Source organism: Bufo bufo, chromosome 1 (assembly GCF_905171765.1).
Source record: "Bufo bufo chromosome 1, aBufBuf1.1, whole genome shotgun sequence".
Lineage (NCBI taxonomy): Eukaryota > Metazoa > Chordata > Amphibia > Anura > Bufonidae > Bufo > Bufo bufo.
Genome location: NC_053389.1, coordinates 268,907,687 through 268,928,220, shown reverse-complemented (window position 1 = coordinate 268,928,220; position 20,534 = coordinate 268,907,687).

Sequence of the window (20,534 nt, the reverse complement as noted above, 5' to 3'; positions counted from 1 at the left end):
AATAAACATCTTTCCCTAATAAAGTATATTACAAACATTTTTAACATCACTATATATCACCAGGTATATGATGTTCTTCTTATTTAGCCTGCTTATTTTAAAAAGATAGAGCTTGTTACTTCTCTCCATCTCTATGGCATCTACATGTAGATGAGCATTGCAGTGGTACATAAGTCCATATATCCATACACATTCAACTCTATCTTAGTCCACATTTTACAGGACATTCATACTGTACATTACACAGAGAGTCTTTCCCCACCGTTCCCATGTTAGCCTTAGTTGCGGCAGAAGCTCTCTGTGTGCAATATACTAACGTTCTGTACATTGCAGACTGCCCAAGTTAGGTGCCTTTTAAAGTTGGGTGTCCTGGCTGCGGTCAGTGTAATTATGTGAGTGGTATTAATAAATCTGTGTCCCTGGCACGTATTCACAGGAAGTATATTTGGCATAACTGGATTATATGACAGGTTCCTCTTCTAAGGCTGTGCGGTATGACATGGCACACAGAAGGAAACATGAGGAGGGACTACATGGGTGGGAATAAAATAAAAATTAAAATAAGAAGCCAGGAATACATCACATTGCTGACTTCTATGAAGCTTAATGGAAAATGTTATGTTACTTTATATGCATCAGCTACTGGTAACATCCACTGCCTCTTAAAGAAGAAAGGTTTGCAAAACTGCGGAGGACAGTGATCAGCTGCGGCGGTCACTGCTGCCGTCTGTAATTAGCAGAAGGACCAGACCAATGCTCCACAGAACAGCATTAGTATAACATAATTTTTTTATTTATTTTTTACACCATTCAAGGCCTTGTCTGAATTATCTCAGACAACCCCTCTAAATGGACCTATTACTACCAACATGATTTTTACAATATGCTTTATGTGATTGCTGATGTAATTCTACCTTACCACACAGGAGGGCAGTATATACACTTTGGCAGCATACAATTCCAAGCTACTCTTAAAATATCTTTGTATATCTTTCTGTCAGTCTATCATTATCTACAGTCAGGTCCATAAATATTGGGACATCGACACAATTCTGACATTTTTGAGTCTATACACCTCCATAATGGATTTGAAATGAAACAAATAAGATGTGCTTTAACTGCAGACTGTCAGCTTTAATTTGAGGGTATTTACATCCAAATCAGGTGAACAGTGTAGTTATTACAACAGTTTGCATATGTGCCTCCCACTTGTTAAGGGACCAAAAGTAATGGGACATAATAATAATAATAATAATCATAAATCAAGCTTTCACTTTTTAATACTTGGTTGCAAATCCTTTGCAGTCAATTACAGCCTGAAGTCTGGAACGCATAGACATCACCAGACGCTGGGTTTCATCCCTGGTGATGCTCTGCCAGGCCTCTACTGCAACTGTCTTCAGTTCCTGCTTGTTCTTGGGGCATTTTCCCTTCAGTTTTGTCTTCAGCAAGTGAAATGCATGCTCTATCGGATTCAGGTCAGGTGATTGACTTGCCCATTGCATAACATTCCACTTCTTTCCCTTAAAAAACTCTTTGATTGCTTCTGCAGTATGCTTTGGGTCATTGTCCATCTGCACTGTGAAGCGCCGTCCAATGAGTTCTGAAGCATTTGGCTGAATATGAGCAGATAATATTGCCCAAAACACTTCAGAACTCATCCTGCTGCTTTTGTCAGCAGTCACATCAATAAATACAAGAGAACCAATTCCATTGGCAGCCATACATGCCCACGCCATGACACTACCACCACCATGCTTCACTGATGAGGTGGTATGCCTAGGATCATGAGCAGTTCCTTTCCTTCTCCATACTCTTCTCTTCCCATCACTCTGGTACAAGTTAATCTTGGTCTCATCTGTCTATAGGATGTTGTTCCAGAACTGTGAAGGCTTTTTTAGATGTCGTTTGGCAAACTCTAATCTGGCCTTCCTGTTTTTGAGGCTCACCAATGGTTTACATCTTGTGGTGAACCTTCTGTATTCACTCTGGTGAAGTCTTCTCTTGATTGCTGACTTTGACACACATACACCTACCTCCTGAAGAGTATTCTTATTCTGGCCAACTGTTGGAAAGGGTGTTTTCTTTATCAGGGAAAGAATTATTCGGTCATCCGCCACAGTAGTTTTCCGTGGTCTTCCGGGTCTTTTGGTTTTGCTGAGCTCACCGATGCGTTCCTTCTTTTTAAGAATGTTCCAAACAGTTGTTTTGGCCACGCCTAATGTTTTTGCTATCTCTCTGATGGGTTTGTTGTGTTTTTTCAGCCTAATGATGGCTTGCTTCACTGATAGTGACAGCTCTTTGGATCTCATCTTGAGAGTTGACAGCAACAGATTCCAAATGCAAATATCACACTTGAAATGAACTAGGGAACTTTTATCTGCTCATTGTAATTGGGATAACGAGGGAATAACACACACCTGGCCATGGAACAGCTGAGAAGCCAATTGTCCCATTACTTTTGGTTCCTTAACAAGTGGGAGGCACATATGCAAACTGTTGTAATTCCTACACCGTTTACCTGATTTGGATGTAAATACCCTCAAATTAAAACTGACAGTCTGCAGTTAAAGCACATCTTGTTCTTTTTATTTCAAATCCATTGTGGTGGTGTATAGAGACAAAAATGTTAGAATTGTGTCGCAATATTTATGGACCTGACTGTAAATGGGCCATATAAAAAATACGGCAAAAAGCTGTTCCATGTAAAATGTGCTCAAAAGACAAGGGGGCACTGCCTCCGACTGAAGAAGAAAAAGTTCAGTCTCCAGAAGCGTCAAAGCTTCTTTACTGTCAGAAACTGTGAATCTGTGGAATAGACTTCCTCAGGACGTGGTCACAGCAGGAACAGTGGACAGTTTCAAAAAGGGTTTAGACGAATTGTACAGTCGTGGCCAAAAGTTTTGAGAATTACATAAATATTGGAAATTGGAAAAGTTGCTGCTTAAGTTTTTATAATAGCAATTTGCATATACTCCAGAATGTTATGAAGAGTGATCAGATGAAATGCATAGTCCTTCTTTGCCATGAAAATTAACTTAACCACCTCAGCCCCTAGGGCTTAAACACCCTAAAAGACCAGGCCACTTTTTACACTTCTGACCTACACTACTTTCACCGTTTATTGCTCGGTCATGCAACTTACCACCCAAATGAATTTTACCTCCTTTTCTTTTCACTAATAGAGCTTTCATTTGGTGGTATTTCATTGCTGCTGACATTTTTACTTTTTTTGTTATTAATCGAAATTTAACGATTTTTTTGCAAAAAAATGACATTTTTCACTTTCAGTTGTAAAATTTTGCAAAAAAAACGAGATACATATATAAATTTTACTCTAAATTTATTGTTCTACATGTCTTTGATAAAAATAAAATGTTTGGGTAAAAAAAAAATGGTTTGGGTAAAAGTTATAGCGTTTACAAACTATGGTACAAAAATGTGAATTTCCGCTTTTTGAAGCAGCTCTGACTTTCTGAGCACCTGTCATGTTTCCTGAGGTTCTACAATGGCCAGACAGTACAAACACCCCACAAATGACCCCATTTCGGAAAGTAGACACCCTAAGGTATTCGCTGATGGGCATAGTGAGTTCATAGAACTTTTTATTTTTTGTCACAAGTTAGCGGAAAATGATGATTTTTTTTTAACTTGTGACAAAAAATAAAAAGTTCTATGAACTCACTATGCCCATCACGAAATACCTTGGGGTCTCTTCTTTCCAAAATGGGGTCACTTGTGGGGTAGTTATACTGCCCTGACATTCTAGGGGCCCAAATGTGTGGTAAGGAGTTTGAAATCAAATTCTGTAAAAAATGACCAGTGAAATCCGAAAGGTGCTCTTTGGAATATGGGCCCCTTTGCCCACCTAGGCTGCAAAAAAGTGTCACACATCTGGTATCTCCGTATTCAGGAGAAGTTGGGGAATGTGTTTTGGGGTGTCTTTTTACATATACCCATGCTGGGTGAGATAAATATCTTGGTCAAATGCCAACTTTGTATAAAAAAATGGGACAAGTTGTCTTTTGCCAAGATATTTCTCTCACCCAGCATGGGTATATGTAAAATGACACCCCAAAACACATTGCCCAACTTCTCCTGAATACTGAGATACCAGATGTGTGACACTTTTTTGCAGCCTAGGTGGGCAAAGGGGCCCATATTCCAAAGAGCACCTTTCGGATTTCACTGGTCATTTTTTACAGAATTTGATTTCAAACTCCTTACCACACATTTGGGCCCCTAGAATGCCAGGGCAGTATAACTACCCCACAAGTGACCCCATTTTGGAAAGAAGAGACCCCAAGGTATTCGCTGATGGGCATAGTGAGTTCATGGAAGTTTTTATTTTTTGTCGCAAGTTAGTGGAATATGAGACTTTGTATGAAAAAAAATATTTAAAAAAATCATCATTTTCCACTAACTTGTGACAAAAAATAAAAAATTCTAGGAACTTGCCATGCCCCTCACGGAATACCTTGGGGTGTCTTCTTTCCAAAATGGGGTCACTTGTGGGGTAGTTATACTGCCCTGGCATTTTCCAGGGGCCCTAATGTGTGGTAAGTAGGTAAATGACCTGTGAAATCCGAAAGGTACTCTTTGGAATGTGGGCCCCTTTGCCCACCTAGGCTGCAAAAAAGTGTCACACATGTGGTATCTCCGTATTCAGGAGAAGTTGGGGAATGTGTTTTGGGGTGTCATTTTACATATACCCATGCTGGGTGAGAGAAATATCTTGGCAAAAGACAACTTTTCCGATTTTTTTATACAAAGTTGGCATTTGACCAAGATATTTATCTCACCCAGCATGGGTATATGTAAAATGACACCCCAAAACACATTCCCCAACTTCTCCTGAATACGGAGATACCACATGTGTGACACTTTTTTGCAGCCTAGGTGGGCAAAGGTGCCCAAATTCCTTTTAGGAGGGCATTTTTAGACATTTGGATACCAGACTTCTTCTCACGCTTTGGGGCCCCTAAAATGCCAGGGCAGTATAAATACCCCACATGTGACCCCATTTTGGAAAGAAGACACCCCAAGGTATTCAATGAGGGGCATGGCGAGTTCCTAGAAAAAAAAAATTTGGGCACAAGTTAGCGGAAATTGATTTTTTTAGATTTTTTTCTCACAAAGTCTCCCTTTCCGCTAACTTGGGACAAAAAATTCAATCTTTCATGGACTCAATATGCCCCTCAGCGAATACCTTGGGGTGTCTTCTTTCCAAAATGGTGTTATTTGTGGGGTGTTTGTACTGCCCTGGCATTTGAGGGTCTCCGCAATCATTACATGTATGCCCAGCATTAGGAGTTTCTGCTATTCTCCTTATATTGAGCATACAGGTAATGAGATTTTTTTTTTCCGTTCAGCCTCTGGGCTGAAAGAAAAAAATGAACGGCACAGATTTCTTCATTCGCATCGATCAATGTGGATGAAAAAGGAGGGGAAAGGCGTCTGCCAGGACATAGGAGCTCCGCCCAACATCCATACCCACTTAGCTCGTATGCCCTGGCAAACCAGATTTCTCCATTCACATCAATCGATGTGGATGAATAAATCATTGCCGGGATTTTTTTTTTTATATATACAAAGTGTTTGCCAAAGTATATGAACACCGCCACCTCCTCAGCTCATATGCCTCGGCAAACGTATCTTTTACTGCAGAGGAGAAATCTCGTCTTGCAGCGCCGCATACACCGACTTGCGTGTAATCTGACAGCAGCGCAATGCTTCTGTCCGAATGCACATCAGTGCTGCAGCTAGTCGATTGGTTGGTCCACCTGGAAGGTAAAAAAAAAAAAAAAAAAAACGGGCCGCAACGCAATAAATTTATTAACTTTTGAACAGAACATATAAAAAAAAAATTAACTTTTTTAACTGAACGTTAACTTTTTTACTTACCGGTATTTTTTTTTTGTTTAGCTTTTTTTACCTTTATAGAACAAACCTCTCCTTCCCCATGGGACAATGTGCAAAGCGAAAATCGCCCAAAGATGTGGCGAAGTACGTTATGCACTTTATCCCAGGTGAAAGGAGAGGTTTGCAGCAGCTGTGAGTAAAAGGGCCCTAATAGCCCTGTGTGCCTGTCCTGTGAGATGCAATCCCTATGCTAGGTGTACCTGTGTGTGGTACTTCCGGAAACACTCACCAAAGCATAGGGCAGGGTGGTCAGGACAGTCAGGACAGAAATAGCGGGTGTCACGCCTTATTCCACTCCTGCTACAGACACGACATCTTTTTCGGGGTGACGGTTGGGTTGAGGTACCAGGAACGACACTGGGGAAATGTCGCTCGTGTAGACGGCTAACTACACTGGTGGATGGGGGCACGGAACCTCCTGGATACAGGAGGTTCTCGATGATCTCTTCCTGGAATTTGAGGAAGGATCCTGTTCTCCCAGCCTTACTGTAGAGAACAAAACTATTATACAGCGCCAATTGAATTAAATATACAGACACCTTCTTATACCAGCGTCTGGTTCTGCGGGAAACTAAATACGGAGACAACATCTGGTCATTGAAGTCCACCCCTCCCATGAGCGCATTATAGTCGTGGACACAGAGGGGCTTTTCAATGACACGGGTTGCTCGCTCAATTTGGATTGTCGTGGCTGCGTGAATGGAGGAGAGCATGTAAACGTCACGCTTGTCTCTCCATTTCACCGCGAGCAGTTCTTCGTTACACAAGGCAGCCCTCTCCCCCCTTGCAAGACGGGTGGTAACGAGCCGTTGGGGGAAGCCCACGCGACTAGTTCGTGCGGTGCCACAGGCGCAAATCCGTTCTAGAAACAAATGCCTAAAGAGGGCCACACTTGTGTAAAAATTGTCCACATAAAGATGGTACCCCTTGCCGAATAAGGGTGACACCAAGTCCCAGACTGTCTTCCCACTGCTCCCCAGGTAGTCAGGGCAACCGACCGGCTCCAGGGTCTGATCTTTTCCCTCATAGATCCGAAATTTGTGGGTATAGCCTGTGGCCCTTTCACAGAGCTTATACAATTTGACCCCATACCGGGCACGCTTGCTTGGGATGTATTGTTTGAAGCCAAGGCGCCCGGTAAAATGTATTAGGGACTCGTCTACGCAGATGTTTTGCTCGGGGGTATACAAATCTGCAAATTTCTGGTTGAAATGGTCTATGAGGGGCCGAATTTTGTGGAGCCGGTCAAAAGCTGGGTGGCCTCTGGGACGGGAGGTGGTGTTGTCGCTAAAATGCAGGAAACGGAGGATGACCTCAAATCGTGCCCTGGACATAGCAGCAGAGAACATGGGCATGTGATGAATCGGGTTCGTGGACCAATATGACCGCAATTCATGCTTTTTAGTTAGACCCATGTTGAGGAGAAGGCCCAAAAAAAAATTTATTTCGGAAACTTGGACTGGTTTTCACCAGAAAGGCTGGGCATAAAAGCTTCCCGGGTTGGCGGATATAAATTGTGTGGCATACCGGTTTGTCTCTGCCACGACTAAGTCCAAGAGCTCCGCAGTCAAGAACAGCTCAAAAAATCCCAGGGCCGAACCGATTTGAGCCGTCTCAACCCGAACTCCAGACTGGGCGGTGAAAGGGGGAACTAATGGTGCGGCTGAAGTTGGTGACTGCCAATCAGGGTTTGCCAGCACCTCAGGGATTCTAGGGGCTCTACGGGCCTGTCTGTGCGGTGGCTGCGACGGGGTAACTACTGCACGTGCCACCGTACCAGCTTCAACTGCCCTTCTGGTGCTCGCCACGTCACCATGTTGTACGGCAGTGCTGGTACTAGGTCCAGGGAGGGCTGCGCTGCTGGTGTATGCCTCACCACGTGATCCGGCAGCGACAGCCCCACTCTGCTGCTCTTGAAGCGGATCCTGCATAACCTGTGGTCTAGCAACACGGGGCCTGGTACGCCTGGTGCTATCAGGGACCTCCACCTCCTCGTCCGAACTTTGGGTCAGAGAGCCACTGCTTTCCACAGGTTCATATTCTGACCCGCTAGATTCGTCAGATGAGGGTTCCCACTCCTCATCCGACTGGGTCAGAATCCTGTAGGCCTCTTCAGAAGAATACCCCCTGTTTGACATTTTGGACTACTAAATTTAGGGGTATTCCCTGAGACTACCCAAGAAAAAAAGCAAGCCGGTCTTACAAAGGGGAGGCTAGCGAAGTACCGGAGGCCGCTGCGGTTGATAAAAAATATCAAAACAGATTTTTTTATCGCCGCAGTGCGTGTAAAATGAATGTGCAGTGATCAAAAAAATATATATTTTTTGTCACTGCGGTGGGGCGGGCGTGGGTGAACGCACGTGTGGGCGACCGATCAGGCCTGATCGGGCAAACACTGCGTTTTGGGGGGAGGGCGAGCTAAGGTGACACTAATACTATTATAGATCTGACCGTGATCAGTTTTGATCACTTACAGATACTATAAAAGTACAAATGCTGATTAGCAATACGCTAAACAGCGAATAAGTGACTGCGGTGCGGTGGGCTGGGCGCTAACTCACGCTAAACTACCTAACCAAGTGGCCTAAACTATCCCTAAAACCTAACAGCCAATAATAGTGAAAAAAAAAAAAGTGACAGTTTACACTGATCACTTTTTTTCCTTTCACTAGTGATTGACAGGGGCGATCAAAGGGGTGATCAAAGGGTTAATTGGGGTGCAGGGGGGTGATCTGGGGCTACAGTGAAGTGTTTGGTGTACTCACAGTTCAGTCTGCTCCTCTGCTGGATCCAGCCGACGAAAAGGACCAGCAGAGGAGCAGAGAAGCCATATAACAGATCATATTTACTAATATGATCTGTTATATGACTTGTGATTGGATTTTTTGAAAATCGCCAGCCTGCCAGCCAATGATCGTTGCTGGCAGGCTGGTGACGATGACGCGTATATGCGTGACTGTGCGCAGCGCTGCCACCTCCGGAACGCGAATCTGCGTTAGGCGGTCCGGAGGTGGTTGATCCCAAAAAAACCTTTCCACTGCATTTCATTGCTGTCATTAAAGGACCTGCTGAGATCATTTCAGTAATCGTCTTGTTAACTCAGGTGAGAATGTTGACGAGCACAAGGCTGGAGATCATTATGTCAGGCTGATTGGGTTAAAATGGCAGACTTGACATGTTAAAAGGAGGGTGATGCTTGAAATCATTGTTCTTCCATTGTTAACCATGGTGACCTGCAAAGAAACTCGTGCAGCCATCATTGCGTTGCATAAAAATGGCTTCACAGGCAAGGATATTGTGGCTACTAAGATTGCACCTCAATCAACAATTTATAGGATCATCAAGAACTTCAAGGAAAGAGGTTCAATTCTTGTTAAGAAGGCTTCAGGGCGTCTAAGAAAGTCCAGCAAGCGCCAGGATTGTCTCCTAAAGAGGATTCAGCTGCAGGATCGGAGTGCCACCAGTGCAAAGCTTGCTCAGGAATGACAGCAGGCAGGTGTGAGCGCATCTGCACGCACAGTGAGGCGAAGACTTTTTGAAGATGGCCTGGTGTCAAGAAGGGCAGCAAAGAAGCCACTTCTCTCCAAAAAAAACATCAGGGACAGATTGATCTTCTGCAGAAAGTATGGTGAATGGACTGCTGAGGACTGGGGCAAAGTCATATTCTCCAATGAAGCCTCTTTCCGATTGTTTGGGGCATCTGGAAAAAGGCTTGTCCGGAGAAGAAAAGGTGAGCGCTACCATCAGTCCTTTGCCATGCCAACAGTAAAGCATCCTGAGACCATTCATGTGTGGGGTTGCTTCTCATCCAAGGGAGTGGGCTCACTCCCAATTTTGCCCAAAAACACAGCCATGAATAAATAATGGTACCAAAACACCCTCCAACATCAACTTCTTCCAACAATCCAACAACAGTTTGGTGAAGAACAATGCATTTTCCAGCACGATGGAGCACCGTGCCATAAGGCAAAAGTGATAACTAAGTGGCTCGCGGACCAAAACGTTGACATTTTGGGTCCATGGCCTGGAAACTCCCCAGATCTTAATCCCATTGAGAACTTGTGGTCAATCCTCAAGAGGCGGGTGGACAAACAAAAACCCACTAATTCTGACAAACTCCAAGAAGTGATTATGAAAGAATGGGTTACTATCAGTCAGGAATTGGCCCAGAAGTTGATTGAGAGCATGCCCAGTCGAATTGCAGAGGTCCTGAAAAAGAAGGGCCAACACTGCAAATACTGGCTCTTTGCATAAATGTCATGTAATTGTCGATAAAAGCCTTTGAAACGTATGCAGTGCGTGTAATTATATTTCACTACATCACAGAAACAACTGAAACAAAGCTCTAAAAGCAGTTTAGCAGCAAACTTTGTGAAAACTAATATTTTTGTCATTCTCAAAACTTTTGGCCACGACTGTACAGGTATTTACTTGTACAGGTTAATCATGTCCCCCCTTAGACGTCTCTTCTCAAGACTAAATAAATTAAATTATTTTATTCTTTCTTCATAACCAAGACCCTCCATGCCCCTTATCATTTTAGTCACTCTCCTCTGTACATTTTCCAGCTGCAGTGCATCCTTTCTATGTACAGGTGGTGTTCAATAATTTTTATTGAGTTTCCTTTCTATGTACTGGTGCCCAGAACTGCGTATTCCAGATGAGGCCGCACCAGCGCTTTGTAAAGTGGTAGTATTACATCCCTGCACCGCGAGTCCATGCCTCGTTTAATGCATGACAATGACCATCCACAAGGACACCCAAATCCTTCTCTATAAATGACTCTCCCAGTGCTACATCACCTAGGACATATGAAGCACAGAGATTATTACTAACAAGATGCATAACTTTACATTTGTCCACATTGAACCTCATTTGCCAAGTTGATGCCCAATCACTCAGAGTGTTCAAGTCAGCTTGTAGTGTTGTGTTGCAATGGTATGGGGTCTGCTATGGTAGTCATGGTCACTTCCTTTTTATTGTATGAGATCATAGTGCAACACATGCACCTATTCTTCCCGCATTTGTACGACCCTACTCTGGAGTCTCTAGATCCATTCTTACTCATAGGCAGGGGCAGTTGTCTGTCTTGTACTCCTTTCCCTTTTGGACAAGATGGTGCAGGAATATCCTTAAGGGTTTTTGCCCTGCGAAATGTGAGGTTGGGGGCTTCAGGGATGCTCTTGCCTATAATAGGACCCTTTTTTAATACTGGCCAGTGTTTGGTTAAAATGTTCCTGATCTCTACATGTTTGATATTATACCGTGTGATCAAACTGATGGGGTGGTGTCTAGAGTTCGATGTTTTCTCCCTTTTATTCAATAAGCTCTCCTTTTGGTTTCCGAGTAGAGTTCTTCTTTTTGATTCGTCGATTAAGCTAGCCGGGTAACCTTCTTGTGGAATATCCTCCTGACCAAATCTAACTGTTCTCTGGGTGCCTTATCGTCAGAACAATTTCTCCGGATTCGCCTCATTTGGCTGTAGGGGATGTTATTTTTCCAACGGTGATGGTGGCAACTTTGGATATCTTAATAACTATTCGTATCAACCTGTTTAAAGTGTGTTTTAGTGGTAATTGAATTATTTACTATACTTAGGTGCAAGTCTAGAAAGACTGCCTCTTCTGGGTGGTGTGCGGGAGAGAAGGTCAAATTCCACTCATTCTTATTGAGAGCTTTTACAAATTTTAGGTCTTCAGCTGTCCCACCCCATACAAATATAATATCATCAATGTACCTTTTGTACAATCTAATGTTAGGGTGTGTTAGGAGGTACATCTTCTCTTCAAAGGACCCCATGAACAAATTAGCATAGGATGGGGCAAATTTGCTCCCCATCGCCGTTCCTTTCTCCTGAAGATAGATAGTATCTTGGAGCGAAAAATAATTATGGTTCAAAATGAAGTTAATGGACTGCAGGATAAAGGAACGCTGCGTCTCTGGCATACAGTTATTATGGACACTAGCTACTATACCTCTGAATCTCTCCGGATCCTTTCCGACCGGGATTATTACAAACGTTTGACACATAATCCTACCCAGGAATATAAGAAGATGCTCTACGCACTTGTAGATGAGGGTTATCATGCAGGAGTCATCGATAAGAAAATAAAAACATATCTTAAAATCCCTCAACCATCCACCGCCAGATTTTATTTTTGCCAAAGTTTCACAAATCTCTCACTAACCCCCCAGGCAGACCTATCATATCCGGCATCGGTTCCCTTACCACAAACCTCTCCGAATATGTCGACGGCATATTACAGAATTACGTTTCCAAGCTACCATCATACCTTAAAGACACAGCCCATTTATTGAATACTCTAGAAACTTTCCGTTGGCAGAATTCCTACCATTGGGCAACATTAGACGTTTCATCCTTTTATGGCAATATTCTTCACCCCCTAGGCCTGAAAGCCATTGAGGATACCCTATTATCAGATCCCTGTATGCCAGAGATGCAGCGTTCCTTTATCCTGCAGTCCATTAACTTCATTATGAACCATAATTATTATTTGTTCCAAGATACTATCTATCTTCAGGAACTGTGATGGGGACCAGATTCGCCCCATCCAATGCTAATTTGTTCATGGGGTTGTTTGAAGAGAAGATGGACCTCCTAACACACCCTAACATTAGATTGTACAAAAGGTACATTGATGATATTATATTTGTATGGGATGGGACCGCTGAAGACCTCTTAAAATTTGTAAAAGCTCTCAATAAGAATAAGTGGAATTTGACCTTCTCTCTCGCACACCACCCAGAAGAGGCAGTCTTTCTAGACTTGCACCTAAGTATAGTAAATAATTCAATTACCACTAAAACACACTTTAAACAGGTTGATACGAAGAGTTATTAAGATTTCCAAAGTTGCCACCATCACCGTTGGAAAAATAACATCCCCTACAGCCAAATGAGGCGAATCCGGAGAAATTGTTCTGGCAATAAGGCACTCAGAGAACAGTTAGATTTGGTCGGGAGGAGATTCCACGAGAAGGGTTACCCGGCTAGCTTAATCGACGAATCAAAAAGAAGAACCCTACTCGAAAACCAAAAGGAGAGCTTATTGAATAAAAGGGATAAACCATCGAACTCTAGACACCGCCCCATCAGTTTGATCACACGGTACAATATCAAACATGTAGAGATCAGGAACATTTTAACCAAACACTGGCCAATATTAAAAAAGGATCCTATTATAGGCAAGAGCATCCCTGAAGCCCCCCACCTCACATTTTGCAGGGCAAAAACCCTTAAAGATATTCTTGCACCATCATGTCCAAAAGGGAAGGGAGTAGAAGACAGACAACTGCCCCTGCCTATGAGTAAGAATAGGTCCAGAATAGGGTCGTACAAATGCAGGAAGAATAGGATCATGTGTTGCACTATCATCTCAAACAATAAAAAGGAAGTGACCATGACTACCATAGCAGACCCCATTCCATTGCGACACAACATGAATTGTGGTACGTCAAACATGATTTACCTATTACAGTGATCTTGCAATATTTATTATGTGGGCCGTACCACGCAAACTTTGCGCGAACGCATGAACGAGCATAGGTCCAACATAAAACGTAAAGTTAACACTCATAGTGTATCCCGGCATTTTTCCCACCATCATGATGGGGACCCCACCTCACTAATGGTAACCCCACTTGAATGGGTCCCCCATTCCTATCAAACATTGTGCCGCAAGGAGATGCACTGGATTTATAAACTCAACACTTTGACCCCCCTTTGGACTCAATGAGTCACTTGAGTATGTGAACTATTAGACCCTTTTGGGTCGATGTGGACGTGGCCTTTTGTGAAGCGTACACACAGATACGTACCACTACCTGCTCATATACCATATACATACACAATTGGGAAAAAACATTCCTTTATACTTGAATACCTCTCTGTACCTTGACTGGTCGCTTACGCGCACATTGAGACAACATTATTGCACCTACAGGTCTCACATCGGCTTTACATTGTGCTGTGTATTTACGTACAACCCAAAGAAACTCTTTTATATTATATTTTTAATATTTTCAATATTTTTATTATATTATTTTTTTTCTACATATTTTCTACATATTATCATGTTTCTATTTAATATCGTATCACGTATATTTTGTTTTGTGTATTAACAAACATATAGATATCTACAGATACTAGTGTGTATATGTATATATACATATATATGCATAATGTGTTGCTCCTCCCCTATGTCTCATTATATCTTGTATATCCGTGTGTATAGACGGATGTCCACGTATTTATTTAATTATTTATTCAATTGTTGTAAATAGGTTATACCTGTCTTTTATCCGTATTAACGATTATTATAATTTTAGGTGTACTGTCTTACCACACATCAGGGGCGTAGATAAGGGGGGGGATAGGGGGGTTCAAACCCCCCCCCCAGAGTGTCTGTCCTCCTAACCTGCCAGAGAATGGCCCGGGCATGCCGCTGCCTGCAATAGCGGTGCGGGCAGTGCGGCACACAGAGAGGTGATGGAGGCTGCAGGGCGGGCAGCATAGGCGTGCGCACGGGGTGTGCCAGGTGTGCCTGGGCACACCCTAATCACACCCCTGTGCTCCGCCTCCTGCACTGCCGCCTGCCAGCCCCGCACTAGTGTTTGACCGGCGCCCGCACAGATGGTAACTATGACACAAAGACACATACTGTAGACAGTGTATTCAGTCCACCCCCACTGCTCCTGTGCTCCGCCTCCGTGACTCCGTCTCCCGGTGGCCGGCCACGTAACGTCACTCACTCCGACGTCACGCGCCTGCTCCGCCTTCATTAATAAAGTGGGAGGAGCATGCACTTAGTGATAGATTATTAGATAGTAGTAGTACATATACTTTGCACAAGTAGCTCACTTAGTCACTTACATAAGGAACGGCAGGTCCGTCTTACAATAGGGACACTGTCAGGGACACTGTTATGGGGGGGGGGGATAAATCTGTGGATGTGGATGATGACTCTTATAATTTGAGAAAGCTGAACCCCCCCCAGGGAAAAAATTATCTATGGCCCTGCCACACATTATACACTGCTCAAAAAAATTAAGGGAACACTTAAACAACACAATGTAACTCCAAGTCAATCACACTTCTGTGAAATCAAACTGTCCACTTAGGAAGCAACACTGAGTGACAATCAATTTCACATGCTGTTGTGCAAATGGGATAGACAACAGGTGTAAATTATAGGCAATTAGCAAGACACCCCCAATAAAGGAGTGGTTCTGCAGGTGGTGGCCATAGACCACTTCTCAGTTCCTATGCTTCCTGGCTGATGTTTTGGTCACTTTTGAATGCTGGCGGTGCTTTCACTCTAGTGGTAGCATGAGACGGAGTCTACAACCTACACAAGTGGCTCAGGTAGTGCAGCTTATCCAGGATGGCACATCAATGCGAGCTGTGGCAAGAAGGTTTGCTGTGTCTGTCAGCGTAGTGTCTAGAGCATGGAGGCGCTACCAGGAGACAGGCCAGTACATCAGGAGACGTGGAGGAGGCCGTAGGAGGGCAACAACCCAGCAGCAGGACCACTACCTCTGCCTTTGTGCAAGGAGGAACAGGAGGAGCACTGCTAGAGCCCTGCAAAATGACCTCCAGCAGGCCACAAATGTGCATGTGTCTGCTCAAACGGTCAGAAACAGACTCCATGAGGGTGATATGAGGGCCCGACGTCCACAGGTAGGGGTTGTGCTTACAGCCCAACACTGTGCAGGACGTTTGGCATTTGTCAGAGAACACCGCGATTGGCAAATTCGCCACTGGCGCCCTGTGCTTTTCACAGATGAAAGCAGGTTCACACTGAGCACATGTGACAGACGTGACAGAGTCTGGAGACACCGTGGAGAACGTTCTGCTGCCTGCAACATCCTCCAGCATGACCGGTTTGGCATTGGGTCAGTAATGGTGTGGGGTGGCATTTCTTTGGAGGGCCGCACAGCCCTCCATGTGCTCGCCAGAGGTAGCCTGACTGCCATTAGGTACCGAGATGAGATCCTCAGACCCCTTGTGAGACCATTATGCTGGTGCGGTTGGCCCTGGGTTCCTTCTAATGCAAGACAATGCTAGACCTCATGTGGCTGGAGTGTATCAGCAGTTCCTGCAAGACGAAGGCATTGATGCTATGGACTGGCCTGCCCGTTCCCCAGACCTGAATCCAATTGAGCACATCTGGGACATCATGTCTCTATCCACCAACGTCACGTTGCACCACAGACTGTCCAGGAGTTGGCAGATGCTTTAGTCCAGGTCTGGGAGGAGATCCCTCAGGAGACCGTCCGCCACCTCATCAGGAGCATGCACAGGCGTTGTAGGTCATACAGGCACGTGGAGGCCACACACACTACTGAGCCTCATTTTGACTTGTTTTAAGGACATTACATCAAAGTTGGATCAGCCTGTAGTGTGTTTTTCCACTTTAATTTTGAGTGTGACTCCAAATCCAGACCTCCATGGGTTGAAAAATTTGATTTCCATTTTTTAATTTTTGTGTGATTTTGTTGTCAGCACATTCAACTATGTAAAGAACAAAGTATTTCAGAAGAATTTTTAATTAACTCAGATCTAGGATGTATTATTTTTGTGTTCCCTTTATTTTTTTGAGCAGTGTATTTCTGTTTGCCTTATTTGCCACCAATTATCCTTCCATTTGTGCACATTTCAGCCGCCATCTGCATGAAAAGCAATGTTACTATACAAACCATCCAATTCCTATAGGTCGACTTATGGCACACTCGTAGTACCCCTCCTAACTAGCAATTCGTTTTGTTGCGTTCCAACCTGGAACATATCCTGCTCTATATCCTGCTCTATGCGCTTCGTCGCGGGCGACATTTCCGGCGGCGATCCGTGCACCTTCATGCGTTCCATGCATAGCACGTCCGGTTTGTCACTTCCGGTTCCGGCACCTAGGCGCGCGCTCCGAATCCAATTACAGTCGGCATCTCCCTATATATAAGTGGTATGTTGCTCCATGTATTTCTGTATGTATGTATTTTTTACTAGCACCTGCTCCTGAAGAAGGGGAGGATTGTTCCCCGAAACGCGTTGAGTCTTGATATTAATGGAATAAAGTGATTGATCAGAGGCCTGCCAGTTCATGCTGTCATCATTCTCTGTCTACTCTACATGCGATACTGGCCGGGGGGGATTAAAGTCACAGGTGTCATGAGTTTATCCTGGTGACTACCCCCCAGCAAAGTAAGTGCTTACTATTTTATGTTGATTACCCGCATGCTTTTAATACCTCTTTATGCATTTTAATCATATGCTGTTTTCCTGGCACTAATATCTTATATTGCACTGGAGGTCTGTGATATCTTCACATGCACCCGCCCCCCTGACCCACCCATTTTATATTTATTTTTATATATCTATTTTCATTCATCTCTACCACCTAGTATCTCGCATTTACCTATGGTTTTAGGGAGTGGCGCTTTGTACCATTTTTTTTTTTGTAATTTAATTTTTATTGATTTTCAATAAAATGAGCAAATTGTACAGGGTACAACATATCAAAACAAGTCATTATCAGTGGTACAAGTCGTACATTTACTTTTTCCAATCTTATTCAGCATTATTAAAACACTTTCTAATACAAACTACAAGTTACAAATTACCCCCCCCCCTCCCCCTCTCTCTCTACTTCTCTTAATGCAATATCATTACTTTTCAATCAATCTGAAGTCTTCCCAAAGTTTGGGTTAATTTCTTTTTCAGGTACCACTCTGAAAGGATGAATGGGGCCATTAAAGTGCGCATGTCTTCATCAGAATATACCACTCCTATGAAAGACTCCCATCTCTTAAAGAAAGAGTTTATAAACCGCCCTCCCATTTGTTCCACCTCGATCCTTTCCATATTCAGGCAATGCTTGGCATGTTTAAGAACCTCCGTAATTGACGGCCTTTGGGGTTTGAGCCAGTGCCTAAAAATACAGCGTTTGGCTGCCAACAATAAGATATGTATCACTGGTTGCACATTAGACCCATTTGCCCGAGCATGGAAGAGCATCAAGTCAGGAGTCAAGGGTATCGAGGTTTGCAGATAGCATTTTATCTGGGATTTGACTAACTTCCAAAAATTCTGGGAGGCCGGGCAGGACCATATCCCATGGCACAAGTCAGTTTTTTCCAACTGGCACTTAGGGCATTTAGTCAAACTGTCAGAAGAAGGAAGGGGTGACGAGGACTGGAACCCATAAATGGCTTTATGAATAAATCTGAAATGTGATTCTCTCCAGACTTGGTTGATTATTACTTTATTGACTGTGTTTCATCCTTGAATGATTAATGTATCCGCATCTAGTGAGGGGAACGTTTTTTTCCAGTGGGAGAATAGGTTGTCTGCTAGACACTTTTGCTTGCGATCCCGTATCTCGTGATAGATTTCTGAAAGTGTCCTTTTCCTGGACCCATCACCCACCACCCGATCAAAGGCATTGGCTGTGAATTCCTCACTCAGGTCTTTCACCCTATATCTAAGAAAGCCCATTAGCTGGGCGTACGCCAGAAAGTGTTGTGGTTTAATTTGTGGATATCTATTGTGTATTTCTGCAAATGACAGATAGGAATTAGCTTGCCTATCCCAGAAGTCTTGAACCTTCCCTAAACCCCCTCGCTTCCACGAAACAAAATGTTGTGTTTCACTACCTGCGGGAAACTCCGGGTGGCCCCAGACTGTCATGTATTTTGATATCATGAACGGGAGTTTGAAGATTTTACCTACCCCTTTCCAAGCCGCTATGGTGTCTGTCAATAGAGTACTCCGTTTGGCCATATTCAGGCAATGCTTGGCATGTTTAAGAACCTCCGTCATTGACGGCCTTTGGGGTTTGAGCCAGTGCCTAAAAATACAGCGTTTGGCTGCCAACAATAAGATATGTATCACTGGTTGCACATTAGACCCATTTGCCCGAGCATGGAAGAGCATCAAGTCAGGAGTCAAGGGTATCGAGGTTTGCAGATAGCGTTTTATCTGGGATTCTGGGATTTGACTAACTTCCAAAAATTCTGGGAGGCCGGGCAGGACCATATCCCATGGCACAAGTCAGTTTTTTCCAACTGGCACTTAGGGCATTTAGTCAAACTGTCAGAAGAAGGAAGGGGTGACGAGGACTGGAACCCATAAATGGCTTTATGAATAAATCTGAAATGTGATTCTCTCCAGACTTGGTTGATTATTACTTTATTGACTGTGTTCCATCCTTGAATGATTAATGTATCCGCATCTAGTGAGGGGAACGTTTTTTTCCAGTGGGAGAATAGGTTGTCTGCTAGACACTTTTGCTTGCGATCCCGTATCTCGTGATAGATTTCTGAAAGTGTCCTTTTCCTGGACTCATCACCCACCACCCGATCAAAGGCATTGGCTGTGAATTCCTCACTCAGGTCTTTCACCCTATATCTAAGAAAGCCCATTAGCTGGGCGTACGCCAGAAAGTGTTGTGGTTTAATTTGTGGATATCTATTGTGTATTTCTGCAAATGACAGATAGGAATTAGCTTGCCTATCCCAGAAGTCTTGAACCTTCCCTAAACCCCCTCGCTTCCACGAAACAAAATGTTGTGTTTCACTACCTGCGGGAAACTCCGGGTGGCCCCAGACTGTCATGTATTTTGATATCATGAACGGGAGTTTGAAGATTTTACCTACCCCTTTCCAAGCCGCTATGGTGTCTGTCAATAGAGTACTCCGTTTGGCCACAGGGGGTAATGCACAGAACTTCGTGTGGAGGAGTGCCCCCAAAGACCACGGTCGAGCTAGTTGTGCCTCTAACAGTGTGTTAGTGTAGAAATTGGATCCGAAGATCCAGTCTATACTGTGCCTTAAAAGACTGGCTAGATTATATGATCTCACATCGGGTAGTGCCATTCCCCCCAACCCTTTTGATAATTGGAGTTTCGGAAAAGCTATGCGGGGTCTGCGTTCCCTCCAGATGAATGCCCTGAATCCAGATTCTAGGTCTAATATATCCTTGTGTTTAATCAAAATGGGGATTGTTTGCATCGGGTACAAGAGTTTAGGGGTGCACATCATTTTTATTAATTGTATTCTTCCCCCTAGGGACAATGGGAATTTCATCCACCTCTGCAGATCCCCTTTAATCTTTTGAATAATCGGTGGATAGTTTAAAGAATAGAGCGACCCTGGGCACTTGGATACCAAGATATCTGATTGATTTTCCAGCAACCTGTAGGGGGACACCCAGGGGCCTCTCAGATGTGTTTGGAATAGTGGGGCCCAGAAATAGGATCTCAGATTTAGTGGCATTAACCCGGTAACCAGACATATCACCAAATTCTGATAGCAACTGATACAAGTGGGGTAAGTCTCTGTACGGGTTCTCCAGAAATACTAGCAAATCATCTGCGAACAGGGCATGTTTAAGTTCCCTATTCCCTATTTTAATCCCCTCAATTTTATCTTCCCTTGCTAATTTCTTGGACAGGGGTTCCAATGCCAGGTTGAATAGAAGGGGGGATAAAGGGCATCCTTGTCTGGTACCCTTGCCCAACCTAAAAGGTTGTGACAAATAGCCTGGGGTATGGATCCTGGCCCACGGATCAGCATACAATGCCCTTATGTACTGCCGGA